This window comes from Pinus tabuliformis, chromosome 8 (genome assembly GCF_031772625.1).
Source record: "Pinus tabuliformis cultivar Carrire ecotype Pingquan chromosome 8, CPIR1, whole genome shotgun sequence".
NCBI lineage: Eukaryota > Viridiplantae > Streptophyta > Pinopsida > Pinales > Pinaceae > Pinus > Pinus tabuliformis.
In genome coordinates, this window is record NC_142294.1 from 98,265,283 (window position 1) to 98,288,004 (window position 22,722).

Here is a 22,722-nt window from a genome sequence, read left to right on the forward strand (position 1 = left end):
TCAAGTACCATTTCATATGATCAATGTTGGAAGATGGAGAGTTGAAGCTGGAAAAGATACACACTAGCCAATATCCTGCAGATATGCTAACAAAAGTTGTAACCAGGGAGAAACTGAGAATATGCTCAGTTTCAATTGGTCTTCAAGTATGATGAAGAAGATAAGAAACAACCAGGTGTTATAGACATTTTTGGGCACTGCAACCCCAAGCCTAAAATGTCCATAAACCAAGGGCTCCTAAGTCCCTAAAGGTGTTGTTCCAACCCCTAAAAGAACAAGGTCAACTGATTACAACATCTCCCAGAAGTTCTCCATAAAAAACTACTCAGAACTGGTCAAAACTGGACCATTTCACCTGCTCCATAGGCAAAGTGCATTGCATCCCACCCAAATACACATAGTAGGTGCGTTGCATTTCAAAAAGCCCTTCTATCGGGTGCGATGGGCGAGAAGGGACAAATGGCAGGGTCAATCCGCAAGTTGGAGAAGCATGGAATCTTCCAGAAACTTCTCCAGTGACACTTGCCTATCTGAATTCGACCAGGGATGAGTAAGAGATCATCAATCTCCAAGTGGAATCAAGAACTATCAGAGGGAAGACACTAATCAAATCACAAGCTGACTCATCTTCCTTGCAGACATCTATATATGGATCCCTCATCCCAGAGATCCAAAGGCTGGAATTTTGCATCTTGTAAGGAATTGTTGTTGGTTTCTTGAGGCAACATCATAGTGTTGGGTGATCTAAGCTTTTCATGAGGTGAAGAAGGGCTTACTTGCTGAGAGGATGATGCTGGGTCAGAACAATTGGTTGTAATTCTCTTGGCTCTTTCTTGATTATCAATAAAACTATTCTAGTTTTCCTCCATACACTTGTGTGATTGATGTTTTATGCATTTGTGTGGTTAATATACATCTGATCCTATATTGCTTATGATAATAGATCCATGTTCTCGTATAGTGTTATGTTGCTTTGATTCTACAGGTACTCTGTGAAGCTGGGTATACAAGAAAGCAAGTAGCAAAGGACTATCAGAAGAGAGTGGAATCGAGCAAAGAACCAAATGCAAGATAGAAGTTGGTCTCTTTTATTCTTCTCTCATCTATCTTTCATAAAGGAAAAAGAAAGTAGTTTTACTTTGTTTGTTTCTAAGGTAGCTACCAGCCTTAGTGGGATTAGCAGTTCTGCATAGACACTATTCCCAGTAACAAAATGGCGACTCCACTGGGGAGCGAGTAGATTGTTTGTTCATCTACATTTGTTTACTTTATAAACTTACAGACGGAGCCTGAAGTTAAGCCAGCTAGCCTTCGAACTGCATTTTCTATGCAAGTGTAAAGTAGAACAACGCTGCTTCAGTCAATCTCTGGGTTTTGTTTATGATTTAAACAATTGATTTACAAGCTCTCTAATTGCCCTTGTGGTGGCTCTAGTAACCTCCTTAGATCTACCCCTGTCATTGATTTACTGATTACCAATTGCTCGGCCAAAATCCCTGAACTGAACTGCAAACTGTGACCCGGAACCCAATCAAAGTCTCGTCCATGGTCCAGCGCACTGTCTGTTCTGTGAATCTCAAATTCAGTGCACTTCCCGAGTGTAGTAGGTGCGTTGCATTTCAGTTTCACTGTGTTACAGGTGCACTGATCGGACTAGGCATTGTTCCTAAATTTTGGTTTCTATGTTCACTCCTTTCAGATCTATTCAAGAGTTTTGCTACCTGTAGTCAATACACCTCTGTTTGAAACCCCTTTCCTTGTTGTTATTCCGCGTCCATTGTGCAAAGAACTATAAATGTTTTTATGTATTTTTTGAGTCATTCTCAGTTCTCCTTTACAAAGAAGTAATGTAATTGTACTGTCGTTTCTTGATTTGAAAGTGTCGCAAGTGTCGTTTTCAGTCATAGAAGAGAGTCTGATTGCTCTTGATAGTCGATTACCCTGTTACTATTGTATTTGATCTGAATTAGTAGTTTTTCTAGTGTCGAAAGCAAGTTTTCAATTCCAAATCGCAAAGTGGTGTCATTGTCCTCATTTTGTTTTGAAAAGAAACTTGTTAGTAATTGTCGTTTTGAAAAATAATTCAGATTTGCGCAATAGATTTCTTTTTATCATTTACACATTAAGAAGGCTGAAAACAAATACATGCATGTGCATTTGAATTTAGACTGTTTGTTGGTTTGATTTAGGACAATGCATATAGTGTGTGCTCTTTGCTCTTTGTTGAAAGAACGCCATCTCTCTTTCCTTAGTAGCTAGGATTTTCATTGCACAAAGAAGACAAAACGATTGTTTATCATCTTAGATTGCATTTTAGGAATTGTACATCTACATCACGCGGTGAACGTGAAAGGAAAATTTCTTAAGCAAAATCAACTATAAAATAAATTTAATGAATCTAACAACGCTTTGGAACCTAACGCACAACATCTAGAAGTCTAGGCTAGAGACGTATTCCGGCGTCGTAAAGCCTGGTAACTATTGTTTCAACTATTGGTTGGGTGATTCCTCCACTTTGAGATGATAAGTGCCAGTACAGACTTGTGCTCCCACGTACCGTCGAGTATATTTTGGGAGACCACAATAGGCTTAATCCTTTATCCATAAGAAGCCGTGTCTGCCGCCCTACCGATCGCAATGCACTGAACACAGCATTCGGGAAGATTGACTTCCGTACAGTAAAAAGTATTCTGCAGTTTTGCAATTGGTTTGGTAATCCCTCTGTCTATATTTCCAGAGCAGTCCCTTTCGTTCCTTTTCAGACTCCTTAATGGAAAAGGTCCATCTGAGCACTTGTCACTTTAAGCTCATTAAAAATCGAAGGCGACTAGAGTCATCTTTTGTTTTTTCTCGACTCTTTAAAATTGAAAAAACAAGTTGTGTCAAAGCGTCTAAAATTTATTTTAAACGGAATAATTATCACCTTTCCTATGTTGGTCTTGGGTTGAGGAAAATGGAGTCCACCAACCAAGGAATTCCTCTTGGAGGAAATCCTAGTCCCTTCTCCTCTTGGGGAGATGTTGGTGCACCCCACATGGCCACGTTGTCACTTCCAGGATTGACAATTGGTTTGCCTGTATGGCTCTTCTCAACCTCCGTCGTTCAGAACACTGCGATTCCTGAACAATCGAGTCAGCAGCTAAACTATACCGGAGTTACCCCCCAACCCTCTACCTCGTCCAATTATTCCTCTCCTCCTTCCTCTTCGCTTGATGAAGCTGGTAAAGCCATAAATTAAGTTCCTGAGAAGAAGAAGGAAAAGAAGAAGAAAGAGAAGAAGAAGAAGGAGCCAAAGGTGAAAAGGGGCAACCAAACGTCGTCTAGCGAAAATCCACACACTACACCGACCAGGCCTAAATCGCCATGTGTCATTTGCAAAGGGGACCACTATCATAGAGATTTTCCTTGCATCCCTCGGATCCTAAGGGACTGGTCTCCTCGTTTGCACAACCCGGTGTCGTCAACCTCTGGTGATCATGTTGAAAGTACACCGTCAACTAGTGAAAGTGAAGCCCCTGGACAAAAAGGAAAAAGTAAACTTCCTTGTAGACTGTGTGAAGGCGATCATGCCGTTCACCATTGTCCCTTCTTAGATGAGGCTAAAAGAGTTTTGGACGACCGTCCGGTTTCACCGTTATGGCTCCCTCCTGGATATAAGAAACTCTTGCCGAGTCCGTCACTAGTTGAAAATCCGGCTGACATGCCCTTGTGGTTGGCCGAAGCGTCTATCATTGAAGATAAACCATATGAATCCATACCAGACGAAAGTCAAAAGGTCGAGGTGGCAGTTGACCCAGTCTTGCCTTCAGAGGTTCCGTCTTCAGATGATACAGTCACCGAAGAGAACAAAGATGACACCATCCAAATTCTCTTCGTAAACACAGACTTCGATGAACATGGGGGCAGTTTACCCGTTCCTTTACCGCAGGAAGGAAGTTCATCAGAGTCATACCCGGCCGTCTATTCGGTCCCACCTCCAAGCAACCTGGTCGTTTCCTTTGACTGGAATCTACTAGGCAGACCCCGTTTACCAGCTAGTATACCATTCTGAATCATCACTCAAGTATATAGAATGGTTATGGCCGATACCATCATAGATGAAGGGGCTTCTGTGAGTATCCTTTCCTCAACTGCTTGGAAAGCGCTTGGTTTGCCATCGCTTTTGCCTGAAATGAGAAATCTAACAGGCTTTGACAAAGGAACCAGTCGACCGTTAGGGATCCTTCCCAATGTGCCCATTACATTGAGAGGGAAAACCATTCACATGAACGTAATGGTAGTCCAAGGACCCCTGGATTATAATCTACTCCTTGGATGAGACTATATTTATTGCATGGGAGCCATTGTCTCCTCACTCTTTAGAGTAATGTGTTTTCCGCACGAAGGAAGAGTGGTCAAGCTCGTAGACCAGCTTTCATTCCCCGGTTCATGCATGGCAAGTAGTCATATACCATCCCTGAATGGTCTTTTCACACAATGAATGTCTCATCAATCCCCAGTCCGTCCACATGATGAGCGCGAGTGATTCGGGGGACATGACTGAAACCCAGGGTGCATGCATCCTGGTCTGCTTCGGCAGAAGAACCTTGGGTATAGGGTTGATTTCCGCAAGGGATATATGACTAATCTGGTGAACCCGTCCTTACAGGAAAATGGGAACAGACTGGAATAAGATACCTTCGTTAAGGTTATGTCGGGTGACACCACTCCTCTTTTCCTATTTCAATAGGCATCGCCGAGAAAGAATTTTATCCGCTACACGAATGAAACTTTCTTGGTAACCTGGAAATTTTTCTCTATACTTGGGGGCATGCAAACCTTTTGGCGTGCAAGCGAAGAGCGACTATTTATTTTTTAAATTTTCAGGTCCTCTAACCCTTTAAACTCGTAGGATTAGTCGCTTCCTAACTTGCATAAAGAAAGGATCCAGAGCAAAGCTTTGTAAGGTGCAAGCTCCACAAAAATGGCATCTTAGATGAGACATCCTTATTATACGACTGGATCGAGCAGTTTTATTGCGGAATTCAAGCTCGTTAAAAAATAAACATAAGCAATGAGCAAGTGTTTCCCCCCAATTTTAAGCTCATTAAAAAATGAACTAATTTCCGGTAAATAACCATCGTCAATGTAGTACTTTAGCCTTTAAAGCCTTGGTCGTGTTCTCATCATCACCTCCACTCTGTATTGGCCGATCATTCACCTCCACTTGATTATTTACCCCTTTTGAGGAACAGTTGCGAAGAGTGATCTTGTTAGCCATCCTTGTGACACTGCAGTGATTGGAAAATTCCAAACCTTACCTGAAATTAGCTGCTACCCAAATTTATCACTCGTTCCTAAGAAACGAGTCTCCTTTAAGCTCTTTTCAACTGACTTGTAAAATATAAAAAGATTGCCGAGCCATTGGCCTCTCCAGCTCGTTAAAGTGACCGGAAGTGCTATCCCTCCTTTAAATTTTAATCTTTTTGGACCTGAGGGATTATTACACAAAAAGATCGAGCGCTTGTCTTGTTCGACTTGTTAAAATTACTGAAAATTCATCCCTTTCGTATTATTTTATAATTTTTCGGACTTAAGGGATTTGATGACAAAAAGGGATATTTGGAGTTTCCTTTACGTTCTTTTTCAGACTCTCTAAAATTGAAAAGGACCGAGTTATCTTTGTCATTAAACTCGTTAAAACATAATAGCGACAAACTTGTCCATAACAGACAAGAACGAGTTTCACTATCGCTAGGCTCGTTAAAACATAGCGATGGGTTTTCCCGAAGGGAAAATTATAGAACAAGCATATGTTATCCTCCTCAAGCTTGACAAAAATAAAGAGGTACTGGTCAGCAATGACTGGGGAAAAATTGGGAAGAAAACTTGAAGAAACTTTGTTGGTAGCAAGTCGCTCTTGAACATGACACTTTCACTCCACATCCTAGTCGGGTTGGGTTGTTCCATTCACTAGTCATATCACTATGGTTCCGTCACACCATCCACATTTGGGGTTAATGCTACCAATCCATCATGTCAGTTTCGTCGATATGTTCAAGATAAGTCATTCAGAGAATTCACCTGTGTCTCACGCACTATAATACATTTTCGCTCCATTCTTTCATGACCGCCACCCTAAACCATATATCACCAGATTGTTTTCACCTCCATTAAAATCATTTGCTCCATTCCGTGTCATTGATTTTGGATTCATTAATGCCCTCCTATGACGGATCGCTTCTTGTCGACATCAGCTCATTATCCAAGAAGGTGATCTAGGAACAACCCTTTCAGTACTTTGAAGCTTGCATGCCTCAATGGCAAGTTTCTCACTTCCGGCAACAAGTTTACATCAATGGCCTTCGACCGAAAGATTTTGCGTGGTGTTCGACGCCAAGTCCCTTATTCACACCACGTGAATTGTACTGCAGTACCTTGAGGATCATTATCATTATCGGTGATTCCTCTCGCGCCTGTTAACAACTTACATCATTGGTTGGTAATCAGGCGATCTCTTTCCATGTTCGACTCCAGAACATCTCTCACATGGATCGACTTGTATTTTGAGTGAAGATTGAATGATATTGAAGACCCCAGATCCAGTTTCATCCATCTGGGTTGCGATATATATTTAGGAAAATAAAGACATCAAATGTACATCATTGCTGCACAGATAATCATCCAATCTAAGGGATGATGGCTCTACCAGAATCATCAGTCTACACTCAGACGATTGTCTGTCTCATGTACATGAAAAATGAATTTATAAAGATGAGCATGGGAATGCCCGCCTCAGCTAGATCATGAAAAAATTATGAAGATAAGTATTGTATTGTATCTTATTATAGGTCTCCTTCCAGCTTGAAAGAACTTCGGATCCTCATGATAAAGCATTTCACCCGACATCAAAAAATTAATGACCTCATGCTTTAGGGTGCAACTGTTATAGACATTTTTGGGCACTGCAACCCAAAGCATAAAATGTCCATAAACCAAGGGCTCCTAAGTCCCTAAAGGTGTTGTTCCAACCCCTAAAAGAACAAGGTCAACTGATTACAGTATCTCCCAGAAGTTCTCCATAAAAAAGTACTCAGAACTGGTCAAAACTGGACCATTTCACCTGCTCCATAGGCAAAGTGCATTGCATCCCACCTAAATACACACAGTAGGTGCGTTGCATTTCAAAAAGCCCTTCTATGGGGTGCGATGGGTGAGAAGGGACAAATCGCAGGGTCAATCCGCAAGGTGGAGAAGCATAGAATCTTCCAGAAACTTCTCCAGTGACACTTGCCTATCTGAATTCGACCAGGGATGAGTAAGAGATCATTAATCTCCAAGTGGAATCAAGAACTATCAGAGGGAAGACACTAATCAAATCACAAGCTGACTCATCTCCCTTGCAGACATCTATATATGGATCCCTCATCCCAGAGATCCAGAGGCTAGAATTTTGCATCTTGTAAGGAATTGTTGTTGGTTTCTTGAGGCAACATCATAGTGTTGGGTGATCTAAGCTTTTCATGAGGTGAAGAAGGGCTTACTTGCTGAGAGGATGATGCTGGGTCAGAACAATTGGTTGTAATTCTCTTGGCTCTTTCTTGATTATCAATAAAACTATTCTATTTTTCCTCCATACACTTGTGTGATTGATGTTTTATGAATTTGTGTGGTTAATATACATCTGATCCTATATTTCTTATGATAATAGATCCATGTTCTCGTATAGTGTTATGCTGCTTTTATTCTATAGGTACTCTGTGAAGCTGGGTATACAAGAAAGCAAGTAGCAAAGGACTATCAGAAGAGAGAGGAATCGAGCAAAGAACCAAACGCAAGGTAGAGGTTGGTCTCTTTTATTCTTCTCTCATCTATCTTTCATAAAGGAAAACGAAAGTAGTTTTACTTTGTTTGTTTCTAAGGTAGCTACCAGCCTTAGTGGGATTAGCAGTTCTGCATAGACACTATTACCGGTAACACCAGGTCTAAAGAGGAGTCATTGTCCAACAAATGAAGCAGCAGTGGAGTTGTTATAATCAGTCTCCAAGTGGGAGATTGTTGGGTGTAGAGCCTGATTATCTTCTGTATTCAAAGGCATTGCCACATTGGACCCTAGTTCGAAATGGGCTGGTAACGCCGCCCATAAAATATTCGCTGCAGGGGGGGTCTAGGGGGGGCCAGCTACGACATTTGGGGAGCCCCCCCCTGGCGGGGGGTTTCGGGGGTAGCGCCCCCGAAGCTAAGAATAGATGTAAAATTGCCTTGTAAAAGTATAGTAATTTCTAGTCAATCTGGGCCGTTCATTAGGCGGAGATCTGACGGTAGAAGTTATGTTTAATTTAGGGTTTTTTTCCCTAGAAGGCAACCCCTCACTATATATGAGGGAATTGTATTGTGTCTATGTAGATCTGTATTCTGAGTGAGAAAGAGAGAGGATATTGAGAGCGAAGAGGGTGTTACAGTGGATCTACTATAGGTTGTATCTCTTCAGTTTGCTAGATAATATAAAAGGAAGGACTGGCTGTTTCTCCGTGGACATAGCCCAAACTGGGTGAACCATTTATATCTGTGTCTCTCTTGTTTTATGTGTTTTCTGTGTTTATATTTCTGCAATATTTTATGTGTTCCATTGCTCCATAATATATAATTTTCTAACATTACAAGATATGGCTAGATTCATTTCTTCTTTCTCTAGGCTTTGTTCGTGGTGTGTATCCTCTTATTTTGATGTGTCTTGTTCGTTTTGTTTTTTCAAAGTAGGTTAATAATATTGTGAGTCACTTTGTCTTGTAAACACAAGAGGAAATCTTCTCATGTTATCCTTAATGATACAAACATATTAAAAAATAAGAATTTCAAGGGGATGCAGTCTTGGATAGACAAATTGGCTTGAGGATGGTCTACTACTTAGTCAAATGGCACCTCATCCACCCAATTCGCATTATAGGGTGACTAGTTCTGTGTTACTATGTGAACTCAAATCTTACCAATTTTGTACCACTTGATTATGAAACATACACTTTAGAAGAGGTTGGCTCTATAGTGAATAACTAGATGTCTCTCCCCCCAATCAACCTAATCTGAAATAACTCCTAGTGTTATTAATCTACAAATTCAAAGTAAAGAACACAAAACCACACATTGACTACTATGATAACTATTATTCTATGAAATATGATGAAACAAATAAAAATAAATTGAATGACAAAGTAATTAAATACATTAAAGTTGCTACAAACATTACCAAACTATTAACATACTTATAGAACAAAAATAAAATCGACTAGAACAATATTGTATCTTGAGTGGGCCCCTCTCAAAGGTTGACCTATGCCTTCATGCTATTAGAATACTAACACATGATTGAATGTAATCTCAAATTCATCGACATCAATCATATCAAATCATAGTCGTGAAACACCAAGAAATTCACACACAAGCTTTGTATTATATTAAGAGTAAATACTATTATAGAGATTTACACTGATAACTCTCTTCTGTTGCAAAGTGCATGTGTGTGTGTGTGTGTGTGTGTGTGTGTGTGTGTCACCTGATTCTTTGATCAAACTTAGATAATAGAATGATTCATCTTAGTGGACCACACAACAACAAAAATAGAAAACTAATAGTTCTCATTAGGGAAAATTTTAAGGATGGAAAATTATCTGGAAGTTTAAAAGCATTGGTGAATCTCACTAGTTCCTAATATGAAAACTACAAAATGTTTATTGATATATTTGTAAAATTATTCAAATTTATAATGATTTTACATATAGACTCTATATAATGTTGGCGATTTTTAAGGTAAAATGTTTTTATATTGTAAAATTTGGGCGAACCATTTTTATAAAAAATGGAAATTGGCGAATATTTTTTCTGGAAAAATCTTGGAAAGTTAGCCCACCTATGAATATTAGCCCCTAAAATTTTCCATGGTTTTGATTACAGTAAAAGAAAATGACAGTTGTAGATTCTAGACTCATGATCAATATGAAAATTGTATGTGGCTATGCAAGCCTACATGCTGAGTTGAGCTAACTATTTTTATTCAAGTGCTCATTCAACTTTGAATCACATTTTTTTTATTACCTCCAAGATGCTAATGCTTGGTAGGGTGTTGAGAAATACCACATCTGTGGCATATTATCCCTGCAATTATTTATTGTTACCTACAATTTTTCAATCAAATATGAGCTACAGAAGTTGGGATATTGGCCTGTGATGATCTATGCCAACATGCAAATATGACCTACTTCCACTGTATTCATGAAGGTTATCCCCATGGATTTTAAATATTAAGGTTCTCATTCATAAGATAACAATAAGATCCTTTGTATTTGATCAAAACTGTCATCATTCACTTAGATGTGTATAGCCCAATAGTCAACTTGGTAGATTTATGCTTCCAAAAACAATTAAGAAAATATTTTTACACCATAGTCAATCCTCCACTTTATTATCCACACACCAAGATTAAACAAACATATGCATACAAAGTTACAAGGCTCCTAGACTTGATACTTTCTCCAACATTCCTCAATTCAAGAATAAAACAAGAAAATAAAGAACATAATAAATATATATATATATATATATATATATATATATATATATATATATATATATATATATATCCCTTTGAGATTTTAAGTAATAAAGAGCATATGTAATTCTTAAATGTGGAGACACCAAATTAAACAAACATATGCATACAAAGTTATAGACTTGATACTTTCTCCAACATTCCTCAATTCGAGAATAAAACAAGAAAATAAAGAACATAATACATATAGCTCATCATCTCCCTCAGAGAGTTCATCATCTCCCTCTGTGTGTGTGTGTGTGTGTGTGTGTGTGAGAGAGAGAGAGAGAGAGATTATATAGCTCATCATCTCCCTCTATGTGTGTGTGTGTGTGTGTGTGTGAGAGAGAGAGAGAGAGAGAGAGTATATAGCTCATCATCTCCCTGTGTGTGTGTGTGTGTGTGTGTGTGTGTGTGTGTGTGTGTGTGTGTGTGTGTGTGTGAGAGAGAGAGAGAGAGAGAGAGAGAGAGAGATTTGTGTAGAAAGAGGTAGTTTAATAGACTAAAATAATGTCAATCTGGTAGCTCATCATCTCCCTTTGATTGATTTGGTTTCATATCCCAATACAACTCATTTTTCTTTGGGTATTTCAACATGTAAATCACCCTAGGTGGGGTGTCCAAATGCTCCTGAGTTGTAAAGTCCCAATGTCTTTTCAATTTTTGTATAGTTTTACCATTCTTATTCTTTATCACGTTGGATAGGAATTCTATAAAACATTTTATGACACCAAAAAACTGGATAATGAAAGGAAAGTCCCACACCAAAATTAAACAAACATATGCATACAAAGTTACAAGGCTCCTAGACTTGATACTTTCTCCAACATTCCTCAATTCGAAAATAAAACAAGAAAATAAAGAACATAATATATATATATATATATCTATATATATATATATATATATATATATATATATATATATATATATATATATATATATATATATAGATATATCCCTTTGAGATTTTAAGTAATAAAGACCATATGTAATTCTTAAATGTGGAGACACCAAATTAAACAAACATATGCATACAAAGTTACAGACTTGATACTTCCTCCAACATTCCTCAATTCAAGAATCAAACAAGAAAATAAAGAACATAATACATATAGCTCATCATCTCGCTCAGAGAGCTCATCATCTCCCTCTGTGTGTGTGTGTGAGAGAGAGAGAGAGAGAGAGAGAGAGAGAGCTCATCATCTCCCTGTGTGTGTGTGTGTGTGTGTGTGTGAGAGAGAGAGAGAGAGAGAGAGAGTGAGAGAAATTTGTGTAGAAAGAGGTAGTTTAATAGACTAAAATAATGTCAATCTTGTAGCTCATCATCTCCCTTTGATTGATTGGGTTTCATATCCTCATACAACTCATTTTTCTTTGGGTATTTCAACATGTAAATCACCCTAGGTGGGGTGTCAAAATGCTCCTGAGTTGTAAAGTCCCAATGTCTTTTCCATTTTTGTCTAGTTTTACCATTCTTATTCTTTATCACGTTGGATAGGAATTCTATAAAACATTTTATGACACCAAACAAATGGATAATGAAAGGAAAGTCCCACACCAAAATTAAACAAACATATGCATACAAAGTTACAAGGCTCCTAGACTTGATACTTTCTCCAACATTCCTCAATTCGAGAATAAAACAAGAAAATAAAGAACATAATACATATCTATAGATATATATATATATCTATATATCTATATATCTATATAGATATATATACACACACACACACACACATATATATATATATATATATATATATATATATATATCCCTTTGAGATTTTGAGTAATAAAGAGCATATGCAATTCTTAAATGTGGAGAGAGAGAGAGAGAGAGAGAGAGAGAGAGAGAGAGAAATTTGTGTAGAAATAGGTAGTTTAATAGACTAAAATAATGTCAATCTGGTAGCTCATCATCTCCCTTTGATTGATTTGGTTTCATGTCCCCATACAACTCAATTTTCTTTGGGTATTTCAACATGTAAATCACCCTAGGTGGGGTGTCCAAATGCTCCCGAGTTGTAAAGTCCCAATGCCTTTTCCATTTTTGTCTAGTTTGACCATTCTTACTCTTTATCGCGTTGGATAGGAATTCTATAAAACATTTTACGACACCAAACAAATTGATAATGAAAGGAACATCCCACCCAACGTGGAAAATTCTTAAGTATTGAATAGGTATAAAACATTTCCATTTTGAGGGAAAGACTAAGATAATGATATCCCATAGGATGCCTATCCCACATAAATGGTGGAAACTGCTCCCAAATATCATGAGAAACTAGGAGATCCTCTAGTGAATATGTTATGGCTAGTACATGGCATTTTATAATAGCATATTGTTGATTATTTTGAATGGTAATTGAATCATGTGGATCCTCCCTCAACCTCCATAGATCATTAACAACTAGCCATGTGAGTGGCTACTCTTCCTTGACCAGGAGTCTGGCTTTAGTTTTTTTATAAGCATAAAAATTTTGATGCCTTCTTCCACTTTACTTGATTAGTTATGTAAGAAATGAAAATTGTAGATCCCCAATGAAAGGAATAAGGTTCCATTGAGAATTCTATTATAAAACAAAATTACACAAATAGAGTTCACAAAGAAAGTTTTGTTCTGTAATGTATGTTGGCGTTATGATACAGGTGTTGTCCTTGATGGAAACTTAGATATATGATGAATGATAGTAGTTCACAGTGCAACAAGTTAACAAGGTTTACAGATCATACTCTAGAGATTGAATAAAGATAATGGTTTAAGAAGTATACACTGGTTCACTTTTTCCAAGAAGCATACACATGCAGATTAATAGAACAAAGGGAGCATATATGTATGCACACACTTTCACAAAAGGAAAAGTGTGTATGGGATGGAAAATGAAGGTTTTGGTCCGAGGTATTGGTCCGAGGCTTTTGGTTCGAGGTATTGGTCCGAATTTTTGGTCCGAGGTATTGAGAAAGGCCAAAAACTATATAAGGAGGAGAAGATCAAAAGCCCAAGTGCGCAAGCATAAGGGTTTCCCAGGAATACTTCTATTTGGAGTATATTTTATGTTGCAGGGGCTATGATTATGATATGATCTGAAATATTTTGTGCAACTTGAATTCAATGTTGGATCAGGATCATGAGACCTGAAATGAATTGTCATTGAATGATCTGATATTGGTTGGGCTAGATTTGATTGCTAACGCATGTTTTATTCTGTAAATGTTATGATCTGGGTATGAATGAAGTCTAGAATAGCTATGAAGTTTTAAGTTAGTAATTGCATATCTATACGCTAGTTCACCTTGGTGAAGGCGTGTATACACACTGGTTCGATACTTCGAAGTAACGTATACATTACGAAATAAGATGTTTGAAGTTGCAGTTGGTTATGGTTGTTGATGCAGAGTTATGGGTTTTGCTCTATGTTCTGGTGACTGTATTCTGAATGTTCAGATTTTGATTTGCTTCAATGATGATGGGTTTTTAGTGATTGGTTGTATTGCAGTGGTGATTGATTTTGAGCTTCAATGTTGGTGATAGGTCCAGTATGAAAATTGGATGAAACATGGCCTTCATATTGTGTTTTTGTGTACCAAGAGTATCCAGTCTGAAAATTTATGAAACGTGGTCCCCTAAGTAAAAGAGAAGGTCATAGCCTTTTGTAAGCTGGTGCCTACATAATGGTAAACGTATTGGCCAATACAAGATCCAGGGGGTTAGAGCTCCCTTCCAGTAGCAGTTGGAAAATGAGTGAAGGTTGGAGCCTTCTGTAGGCCGACGCCTACATACTAGTAAACATATCAGCTCATACAAGAGCTAGGGGTTGTAGCTCCCTTCAAGTAGAACCTGGAGAATGAGAGAAGGTTGTAGCCTTCTGCAGGTGGGTGCCTGTGTACCGGTATGATTCTGCACTAGTACAAGATTGTTAACAAGTTTTTCTTATATTAAAGGAAGACGGAGATGACAACATCAGGTGGTTTCTATCTCGCATTGGGTTTCCAATTTAAATCTTGTTGTTCATTTGTGTTGCTTATGTGTGATTGCTTATTTTGTTATTACTGCACATGGTTACTATTTAAATGGTTAATTAAGTATTTATGTATTGATTAAAGATCAACAAATGATGAATTAACAGAATCATATGTTCACTGGATATACGTTGGTTGCCTTTAGAGCAGTTGCATGCACATGCAAGTTCCATTCATTGAAGTAGCATATATAAATCTGTTTGGGAAATAAAAGATTATTGAATTGTAAATATTGATTCAACCCCCCCCCCCTCTCGGTATTATTTCCAACAATTGGTATCAGAGCAGGTCCTTCAGAAGAAACTTGATTGCTTGAAGGAAGATCTTTCAATATGAACAATCACAAAGGCATGGGATCGATCATACCACCAATATTCAATGGGAACAACTTGGTATATTGGAAAACACGAACTAGAGCTTATCTTCAGTCACTTGGAGCTGATGTTTGGGAAATTGTGGAAAGAGGATACCAATATCCAACAGCAGTCCCCACGGATCCAGCAGAAAAGAAATCATATGAAATCAATGCCAAAGTTGTCAATGCTTTATTGGGAAGTCTATCAGAATCAAAATTTGTCAAAGTCATGCAGTTCAACACAACCAAGGAAATATGGGATATAATCATTCAGAGCTACGAAGGAGACTCCTAGGTAAAACGTGCTAAACTCCAAACTCTTAGAATCCAATATGAAACTTTCAAGATGCATAGTGATGAAAGTATTTCTAGTTATTTCTTGCGAGTAGATGGGATTGTAAATCATATGAGAAATTTGGGTGAAGAAATAAAGGAGGCTACTATAGTTAAGAAAATTTTGAGATCTTTGTCTTCTAAATTTGAGTCAAAAGTATCTGCCATTGAAGAAAAGAAATATCTACAATCTGTTACTATTTTTCAACTTCATGGAATTTTAACTGCCTTTGAAATGAGGAGAGGAGGTCCATCAAACACCATAGAAGCCACTTTCAAAGATTCTTCAAAAGGAAAACAAAAGGGAAATCTCAAAGAATCAGGATATATATAAGAAGAAGAAGAGGTAAACTTTTTGAAGAAACTTCAATGGGGTTCTAGAAGATTTAGAGGTAAGCTTCCATTCAAATGTTTTTCTTGTGGAAGAGTTGGTCATTATGGTGCTAAATGCCCTCATGACAAAGGAAATATTTCTGCAAAAGGTAATAGAATTTATTATACTCATGAAGATAGTGATGGTATGTCTAATAGTGATGAAGATAATCAAGAAATTAAACTACTCATGGCATATGAAAATGATACCTTAGAAAGGGAATATTTCCTTAAAGAAATCACTCAACTCAAAATATGTTTGGCATAAAAGGATACAATCATAGGTACAGTGACACATCAACTCATTGAAAAGGACAAGCACAATGAAGTGTTAGAATGTGAAGTAGTAAGTCCAAGAAAAGAACTTGAGAAAACAAAAAAGTTGAATCTTATATTTGCTAAAGGATTGGAAACATTAGATTAAATTATCAAAGTTCAGCATTCTCCTCTTATAAAGTCTGGTCTTGGTTTTCATGAAATTGTTGAAGGTGAGTCTAGCTCATAAGATGAGCTAAGGAACTTTAATGAAAAATATAAAATGCTCAATAAGGAGATAAGAGGTCAACCCCATGAACAACCAAGGAAAGAAAGACGTCAAAGAAAATCATTTCCTCCTAACTATGGAAGGGATAATCATTTCTTTAATCTAAAAAATAATGTTGAATGTTTTATATGTCATAATTTTGGACATGTTGCAGCCAGATGCCGAAGTAGAATGGTTCAAGACCATCATACAGAAAGATCATCAGTTTCCAGGTACTTTAAGGGATTTTTTTTCTTGCAATATGTTTGGTCACAAAGCTATTGTTTACAATAGAAGGAATATGAAACATGTAAGATGTTATAAATGTAACAAGTTTGGACATATAGCAAAGGAATGCAGGAGAAAATTTCGGCCACCATACCAAAAGGAGCAAACACCATCACAATCCAAGGTATTGAAGAAGAAGGAATTGTTTTCAGAAAGATGTGGCATAACTCAGTATACAGACATAACAGACCCAGGGGTCAATGAAAGTGTAAAACTTTAGTATTCTAATTCTCATACGTAGTTATTATGAATACAAGTCCCGTATATATGCGAGTTAGAAGCTACATAGTTGTGTATATGGTGTTTTGAGGAAAAAGAAGTGGGACAGACTCAGGAAAAGGGGTCTGATATGGTTCATTCAATTATCAATTATATGTTCTATTCTGATTGATGATGATTACAGTCTACTCATGATATGTACAAGTGCTTTTGGCCCTCATAAGTAGTTAATAATTGGATGAACAACTGGTTGATGATGATGCCTTGATGATTCTTACTGACAGATGCAATCATCAGATCTGACAGTGAACATATGGCACAAGTTCAGGGGGAGCATATGCTTCTAATAATGCATTATTGTGTTAATACATGATGATACTTATACTTCTTGATTCACATAGTTTCTTTGATTCAGATCACTCTTTTGATGATGGACATATACAGGTTGTTGATCTTGATGCTACTGACATATGCTTATGGTACATATCATATATGGTGTATGATAGTTGATGATGACTATCATGGTCTTGTTTAGATCATTGGTCCTTGTTATAAATGTCATTTGATGTAAAGGTCATGTAAAGAACTAATTTGTAACCCCACTATGCATGGGAAGGATGATGTAATAATTGTTATTTCAGTCATGTATAAACATTTGGTATATCCCCACTTGGTTGGGTGGATGAGTCGAATTTGGTGTATCCCCACTTGGTTGGGTGATTGATGTATTTATGAGTCATTGGTCTTAGGGAGGTCATATTCACTTAGTTGAGTTATAGAGTCATGTTATTCTTTTGAACCATATCTCTGCAGACTCTGCATGTACTCAGGGGGAGCATGGACAACATAGTGTATCTCAAAGGGGTGGAATATCTTGGTCCACCCTTTGCCATTGATGTCAAATGGGTAGAGTATCTTGGTTCTGTTTGATATATCTATCAAGTTCTACAGCTTGATGTAATAAACACTAATATGGTTGCCATCAAGTCCAAAGGGGGAGATTGTTGACATTATGATACAGATATTGTCCTTGATGGAAACTCACATATATAATGAATGATAGTAGTTCACAGTGCAACAGGTTAACAATGATTACAAATCAGACTCCAGAAATTGAATAAAGAGAATGGTTTAAGAAGTATACGCTGGTTCACTTTGTACGAACAATGTACACACGTGGGTTAATAGAACAAAACGATCGTATATGTATGCACACACTTTCACATAAGGAAAATCGCATATGGGATGGAAAATCAAGGTTTTTGTCTGAGGTACTGGTCCGAGGTTTTTGGTCCGAGGTATTGGTCCAAGGTTTTCGTACGAGGTATTGAGAAAGGCCAAAAACTATATAAGGAGGAGAAGATCAAAAGGCCAAGTGCACAAGTGTAAGGGTTTCTCAAGAATACTTCTATCTGAAGTATATTTTATGTTGCAGGGGCTATGATTATGAAATGATATGAAATATTTTGTGCACCTTGAATTCAATGTTGGATTAGGATCATGAGACCTGAAATGACTTGTCATTGAATTATCTGATATTGGTTGGGCTAGATTTGATTGCTAACTCATGTTTTATTCTGTAAATGTTATGTGTTAGCGTTTGAATTCACCTAAGGCTGAGGAAGGCAAAACTCAAGGCAACATCATACCACGCTCAGCCTCGTAGCTAGCCCTACGAGGACAGGAGAGGGCTCTCTCTGGGTCTATCTCGGCAGAAAAGTCTTCAAAGGAGCTGAGATGACCAATAAGGAATACGCGATTTTAGGCTAGTAAATTGATAGGAAAAGGGATTTTAATGGATGATGGGGTTTTCTGGGCTGCATGGGGCAAAGAAACAGCTTTGAACAGAGAAATATAATCAAAAACACAGATTATCTCCTGAGGCAAGGTAGGCAAGAAATTTAACAATTAAATTGAGATAAACGGAATGGCAAGACTGCTGAGAAGTTGACAAGGGCATAGAAGATGGATCCTTGTCAAACAGAAGAAAACATTAACTATGAATACTTCCTCAAGACAGAGCAAATAAATTGAATTCTGCCTTTCTCACTTAAAAGTATTCAACAGAAATGAGTTAGGAATGAAATGAGAAACATTACAAGATACATATGAGACAGAGAAGAAACATATGTCAAATGTCATACCACAGGTATCTCAGGGGTCAGAGCTGTATTTTTCATTAAACTCTCTGTCAAAAACTGTACAAGAAAGCTCTCTGTTCTCCTCCACGCACCTTTCAGAACTTTTTCTCTCCTTTTACAAATGTTTTTTAATACAATCAAAAGCTCAGGAGAAAACCGATCCATAAAAGGATGGAACTGTTTCAACTGACATTATGAAAAATAGTAAAAAGTCACTCATCGGTTCCTAAAGAACAGCGCTACATTTTCTGTGACCAATACAAAGGTGGAAGTTGTAGTGTGAACCCTCCAAATCATAACTAAAGACTAGGATAAGCAATCTGTCCCTATTTTTCTGCTCATGATCGATGTCTTTGTTCTAATGTTGTTTTTGACCTGGACTGCCACGTTATACTTTCCATTTCCTTTTGTTGTTAGAGCAAAATAGCATTTGGAATGTGGAGGCCGCCTTTTGACAAGCGCATTGCAAATCAAGCCACGTTGCCATTTGAAGCAAAACCATTTTTTCATACAATAAATAGACCAAAAACCTTTCCCCTACAGGTCGATGAAAAATAATGAGCTGTTTCGACTATCATTGCAAGAATAGAAAGAGTCATCCATTTTTTCTAAAAACAGAGCATCGTTTCCCTTGAATTCCTCTGATGGCCAATTAAGAGATAAATACTGGAGCGTAGATCCACTTGGAGATTTAACTGAAGCCATTAGTAGGAGATCGGTTCCTATTTTTCTGTTGTGGTCGATGTCTTCGTGGCATTCGGTCTTTTACTTTTCACCTTTCATTGCCAAGTTACATTTTCCATTTGAATAAAACCGATTTTAATAAAAAATAGTTTTGAACAAAACTTCCGCCCTTTGATAAATGGAAACAAAGTTCCGTCATCTCCAGCTGTGGTATTTTCCCTTTCATTGGAACCTCTTTAATGCTCACAGCCTCCAGTTGAATTCCCAAATTGACGACGAAAGCATTAGGCATGGGTTCTACAGTCACCCACGTTTCATCTTTCATTACTTGCAGGCCGCTGACATCGCCTTGCATTAAAACAGTGATGCCACGTAGGTCACAATGAGGTTGTAAACCAAGGGTGAGATCTGGGTTGGGGCATGCAGGATAGTAATTTAGAAACATGGTGTGGTCGGGTTTTCCAAAAAGTGTGTTCAGGTAATGAGATGAGAGCTCCAGGGCTTCAGAAATGGCAGCCAGAAGCCTTAAAATCAATGCTTGCATATCGATGGCATAATTCCCTGCAATCTCTCTATATCCTGCAGGTTTTTCAGGCCAACAGTTAATGACTTCCTCTAGAGGATGACAAGAGTGGGCCAGATAATCTCTCCAGCTACGCATCTTTGGATTGAACCCTGTCGACAATCGAACTGGCTTGTTTATATCATTTGAGAAAAATTTCGAGCGGTCTTCCACGGGCATTTCGAAAAATTCTCTGGCAATGTCCACGCCATGGTTTACAATAAAAAACACATTTGCAAGCTGATCAAGCTGATTTGACACGAAACTGGGCGCAAGACAAATTTTTCTGAGCTCTGAGACTGAGTGCGTAGTGCGCCTCACCCAACGCGCCGCGCACCTGTAAGATAGCACTGGAATTTGTCGCCTGATGCGCCGCGCGCCACTGATGCGCCGCGCCGGCAAACTCAAGCACAATTTTTGCCCAGTTTACCCCTAATCACTGATTTTGCTCCAGAAAGTATTGAATTTAGGTTTAGCTGTCTTTCACAGTCATGATGGTAACACAATTTCTTGACAAATAATTAAGTCTGAGGTTGTCTTTCCATGTCGGTCAATCCTTCTCGAACAATTCACACCTCTATCTAAAACATTCCTCACCATAACGTTCAGAGAGTGAACACCTGCGGCTTCATAGATTTCTACCACTAACTGTTGTTCATCATCATTATGCTTGAATGCTTTTGCCTGATTGAAATGCAGGCCTTGAGCATGCTGTAGAATTGTAAGAGCACTTGCGGGGCCAATAAGAGCCTTGGTCACATTAGTGACCCATTCTGGTGTTATGACCACCTTCAACCTTTCAATGTCTGCAGGGAGATGCGGTATGATAGAGAAGTTCAAATCATTTCCTTTGTCTCCTGCTCGACTATGGGTTGCACGGTAAAGAGGAATTATTATGCCACCTGGGCTGGCTGCATGGAAATGTTTCCTCAGTGGATCCGAATAAACTCTGGATGCTGCACCACCCTTCAGTGGCTCAAGACCACCTCTATAAGTATGCTTATGAGGTAGCATCCCCAAGTCCGTTGAGCCTATAACATGTTGAGTTTCTACTGGATTCCTATATTTTATGTTGAACCTCCAGAATATGCACTCTCGTGGTACCAATATTTTCTGAAGAAATATTATATCCTGATGCCACTGCCACCTGCAGGTCCATTGGTATAAAGAGATTCCAATTCCTGTGTAAAATGAACTGCATGATCCTTCAGATTAAATAGACCATCCATTCGCAATTTTAGGTCTATAGGCTCCATGGAAGACAAAGGATGTACATCAGAAGAATGTGCCTGCAAGCTTTCTAATCTGATAATATATGAAACTATATACTCTTGAGTTCCAGGTGCTCGCCCTTCCATCCATGACCGAACCAAATAATCCGCTGCTGATGCACGCTTCACGCACCCCAATCCCCATATGATATTTCTCCCCAACCTTTCCAGCCGCATTCCTTTGGCACCAACTGAAGAAGTGTCTCAGGACGTTTTTGGAGGCTTAGTTCTGCTCCTTTGGCAAAAACCATATCTTTAGACAAAGGGAGAAATGATACATTTTGAAACATCAGGAGTTATATATGCACTAGGATCTCCAAGCTCGTAAAGAAGTTGTTGAGCACAAGTTCTAAAACTGATTTCTCCTCCACTGTTCTCAGCTTTGGCCCAATAGACTTCTCCATCAAAGCTTACGTTTGCAAATGGAAGAGATACATCAAGAAGCTGCTGAAAAGAAAACTCCCGGTGTTGGCGCGCAAGTATTATGAAGCACCTTGAGAACAATAACTTGCACTTAGCCCTAAATACCAAATTAACTCCTTGCTGATCTAAACATCAAACAGGAATGTACATAACGAGAAATGAACTTTGATAATTTGACATTGACAGCAAATTGGCAAGACGGAGTCTAACATTATGATCTAGGTATGACTGAAGTCTGGAATAGCAATGAAGTTTTAAGTTAGTAATTGCATATCTATATGCTAGTTCACCTTGGTGAAGGTGCGTATACATGCTGGTTTGATACTTTGAAGTAGCGTATACATTATGAAATATGATGTTTGAAGTTGCATTTGGTTCTGGATGTTAATGTAGAGCTTTGGGTTCTGCTCTATGCTCTGGTGATTGTGTTTTGGTGACAGTGTTCTGAATGTTCAGATTGTGATTTTCTTGTGATGATGGGTTTTCAATGATTGTTTGTATTGCAGTGGTGATTGATTTTGAGCTTCAATGTTGCTGATGGGTCCAGTCTGAAAATTTATGAAACATGGTCCCTGGAGGAAGAGAGAAGTTTGTAGCCTTATGTAGGTTGGCACCTACGAATTGGTAACATATCGGCCGGTATAAGAGCTAGTGGGTTGGACCTCCCTTCCAGTAGCAGCTGGAAAACACGTGGAGGTTAAAGCCTTATGTATGCCAACACCTACATACTAGTAAACATATCAACTAGTACAAGAGCTAGGCGGTTGTAGCTCCCTTCCAGTGGAAGATGGATAATGACAGAAGGTTGTAGCCTTCTGCAGGAGGGTGCTTTACTAGTATGAGTTTGCACCAGTACAAGATTGTTAACTGGTTTTTCATATATTAAAAGAAGACAGAGATGACAGTAGCAGATGGTTTTTCTCCCGCATTGGGTTTCCACCTTAAATCTTGGTGTTCATTTGTG

At 38.3% G+C, this 22,722-nt stretch overlaps 1 pseudogene; it reads right to left on the reverse strand.

Annotated features, from left to right (window-relative positions):
• Positions 1–19,608: 19,608 nt before the first annotated feature.
• LOC149234310 (fe(II)/2-oxoglutarate-dependent dioxygenase 4 pseudogene) lies at positions 19,609–20,244 on the reverse strand (annotated as a pseudogene).
• Positions 20,245–22,722: the final 2,478 nt, after the last annotated feature.